The sequence below is a fragment of the Alosa sapidissima genome, chromosome 9 (genome assembly GCF_018492685.1).
Source record: "Alosa sapidissima isolate fAloSap1 chromosome 9, fAloSap1.pri, whole genome shotgun sequence".
NCBI classification, from domain to species: Eukaryota; Metazoa; Chordata; class Actinopteri; order Clupeiformes; family Clupeidae; genus Alosa; species Alosa sapidissima.
Window position 1 is genome coordinate 4,277,512 of NC_055965.1, and position 4,056 is coordinate 4,281,567.

Here is a 4,056-nt window from a genome sequence, read left to right on the forward strand (position 1 = left end):
TTCCACACACATACACACTGGCGCACACATGTTCACGTGCCGTGCCACAAATTCACACACTCAATAGAAATAAAGACCTACCTAGACACACACACACACACACACACACACACACACACACACACACACACACACACACATGAAAACACACCTTTTCATTCCACACACATACACACTGGCGCACACACGTTCACGTGCCGTGCCAAAAACACACACATGTACAGGCCCGGGCTGTCCTGGTGCCGTTGGATCCCTCCTGCAGCCTTGTAACTGATTTTCCATCAAACGGCCACTTCTGTCCAACTACGAGTCCTGCTGCCGCCAACGCTCACAGCCAAACATGATTGATTGAGCCCCACCCCACCTGCCCAAGAGGAGAGAGAGAAAGAGAAAGAGAGGGAGAGAGAGAGAGAGAGAGAGAGAGAGAGAGAGAGAGATAGAGAGGGAGGGAGAGGGAGAGAGAGAAAGAGAGGGAGAGAGAGAGAGAGAGAGAGAGAGAGAGAGAGACGGATTAAACCCTCCCATGCCACAGGTACCAGTTACTCATTGCTCAGCAACCACTTCAAATGCGGCATCCCTTTTTTCTCTTCACTCTTTTTTTCTTTTTTCTTTTTTTTTTCTTTATTGGCTCTCCTGCCTTCAGATCTCATGGAGGGGGAATTGGGGATAAGTGATACCGGCAGAGGAGCCGGCGTGTGTGGCAGATGGAGTGTGTCTCTGTATGTGTGTGTGTGTGTGTGGCTGTGTGTAGGGGCTGCCCCGTGTGTGTGTGTGTGTGTGTGTGTGTGTAGGGGCCGCCCCGCGTGTGTGAGAGTCTGCCTGATTCCAGGGCTCCTGGCAGACGAGCAGACATATTTGTCGGTGGCCGAGCCGCGTGTGACAGGTTTCCACTCACGCCCAGTGCTGCCACGTCAGGCCCGTGACTCACCGGCCCGCAGTGATGGCCGTGGCCTCGCGGCTCCAGTCCACATCGGGTCTGGGTGCCGTCTGACTGGACCAGGGGGGTGAATGGGCCGATTGCCTCGGCCAGGGTAGTGTGGTCCACTTCTGAGGTTTTGACCTCTGCTCAGTTCCTGGTTACATAACTCCTAATGCAGCTGTTGTAGGGTTGACTCAGAGCTGACATGGGTCACTAAGATATGCCAGACCATGACAGAGTGGACACCCCACCACACATTATTCATATTAAACAGATAGTCCTCATGCATATTTATACGCATGGTAGACTCAGTTCACTACATTACTCATAGTCCATACCAGAATAGGAATGCAAATGATTCTATATACAATAAATAGAATGACAGTGAAACAGTATCTTAGTGTAACAGACTGAGCTCTGGAGTTGAGATCCCTTAGTCATCATGTTGACTTGTGCAGGCTGTTACCTGTTGGAGAGTTTTGGGTTGTTTGCCCCAGGCAATTGCAAGACTAACTGCCAAGACCACATGGAAATATCCATGGTGAAGCAGGCGCTTCTCACAGGAGGGTTCCCTTGGATTTAGAAGGCAAATTCTCAGCGTGAGATTCTGTGACAGGGGTTAGAATTGGGACATGATGTTTGGGAAAGGAAACCATCCCTGCCGACTCCGTAGTAATGACAGACTGGTTTTACAGTGAGACCTTAAGGAGCAGTATTGGTTTTCCATAGCCTCTGACACACACACACACACACACACACACACACACACACACACACACACACACACAGTTGTACAATATCCTTCATTTTTATCTCACTCACACAAGTGAGATTGGAAAACTATGTCCTACAGGTCTTGCACAGTTAGTTCAGATAGCCAACACCTTTACTCCATAAACATGCAATGCAATACTATGCTCCTTCACAATCTACATTCACAAAGGCAAAGGTCTTGTATTGCATAAAAGTGCCATGGAAATGTTGGTCTGCCAAACTCTAGGCTTACACTGACTTCGGCTCAGTCCAGGAAAGAGTTTTTATGCACGGATGACTTTTATTTTGGCATTACCGGTGATCTATGTATTGTTACTGCCGTGATGAGAGCTCAGCTGGTCGCCAGAAATGAATTCGGTTTTAATCCGGCACTTTCTCTCATTCCTCCGTGGCTTGAGTACTTCAACTTCTTGACAGGGCACTTAAATTAGGTGATGCTAATTTAAAAAAAAAGTTTTATGTGATTGTCACTAGTCTTGCCATTTTTTTTATTTTCTTTCAGCATAATTGATAGCTGGTGAAAATGCACAAACACAAACACAGCCAAAAGGCTCGACCGTGGAAAGTGACATGCTGTCAGCATTGTGGCTGGAGGATGCTGCTGCTGCTGGTATGGCACAACAGAGGGGTCTGGGTTTTTTCTTCTCTCTCCCCAGGACGGAGGGCTCTATGGAGCACTGCATCTACATTCAGTCACTCCGACAGCAACAAATCCAGACCTGTCGTGGCTCATTTGCTGCCCTGAATCCATAGAGGTATTCCACGGCCACAGATGTGTTTCCACCCAAACGGATAATGCACTAAGAGAGGCATTCCCCCCCCCCCCCACCCCCCCCTCGTTTGGGTTCTCTGAGGTGTCTGTTGGGGCCGTGTCATGGGACAGTCTGGTGGTGTGTGCGTGTGGGAAATGGGTGGGGAGCGGGAGTGTGTGTGTGTGTGTGTGTGTTTAGTGTGTGAGGGGGAGGGGGATTTCGAAGCTGTGTGTGTGGGATGAGCAACATGGCCTGCCCTTGGGACCTCTTGCCAAAACACCAGGGGAACAAAATCAAATTGCTATAAAAAAATCCCTCCGTATCTCCATCCCTAATGGATTGGGAATGGTCTCATGACTGCTGGGAATAGCTGAGCGCTTGTGATGTGGCGGCGGCGCCCGGCCCCATGGATTCCCGGATCTGGTGGCGTGTTGCGCAGGCCCCCCGTGCCAGTGTGGCGTGGCAAGCCGTGGCGTGGTGAAGCCAGGCAGGGATGATGGGCTTCCAGCCCGGCTGAGTTTGGCTCCGGCTCCAGCGCCGAGGCTGTCGCCAGTACCACCATATTGATCTGGTTTGCTGCGCAGGAAGGAGGGATGTGGGGGGAGAGAGAGAAAGAGGAGGAGAAGGAGGGGTGTGGGGGAGAGAGAGAAAGAGGAGGAGAAGGAGGGGTGTGGGGGAGAGAGAGAAAGAGGAGGAGAAGGAGGGATGTGGGGGAGAGAGAGAATGAGAGAAAAAGGGAAGAGGAGGAGAAGAAGGCAGTAGGGGGTTCAATGTGGGAGCAAAGTGATCTGAAGACATGCAGGCTTTGAATGGGTCTTTTTGTTCTGCTATGACTCACGACTAGAGCCCAGGGAATTGGAGGGAGGGGGGGATGATGTGGTTAAATCATTAGGAACCAACATGTTGTTCAACATGCCTCACTCTCCTCTGAGTGAATAAACTGATGCATGAGGACACCGAGAGAGAGAGAGAGAGCAGAGGTCTGTCTCCACTAACATCTCTGCCTTTATGTCCTCTAACCTCTAACCTACCCTCGCTAATAGGCCGAATCGACGGGACGTCCTGTTCCCTGTTTCTTATAGTGGAAGATAGTGGAAGGGGGTTTTTTAATACTGAGAGTCATCATTAATAATGACAATTGAAAAGGAGTTGAAAATCCATTAAAGGAGTCTGATTAGCGAACCCAACATGGGTGTGGTGGTGGCGTGAAGTTTTGAGACATGACGCTTTGGCAGCTGGACCACTACCATGGCCCTCACGCTCCACCGCACACCATGCATATTTGGTACCAAACCGTCATGGAGGACATAGCTGAGGCGTTAGCAGGCCTTCAAGTATGTGCTTGCTGCGCTCCCGGAAAACCACCGACCCAGGTGCTAGCGAGCGTGGAGAGAAAGTGTTCCACCAGGGTGCCAGCGCGCCATTTGTGCCGCCCGGTTTGTGCCAGTCAGTAGGGGGTGGGTGCAGAGGCGGCGGCAGCAGCAGCAGGCAGGCGGAGAGGGGGGGGGGGGATGGGGCTTTTTAATCTTAATCTCTGCATGTGTCGTCAGGGCTTGTCCAAACCACTAGCCCTGTTTTCCAGTCGGCTGTATATTTAGCCCCTAAAGCTCT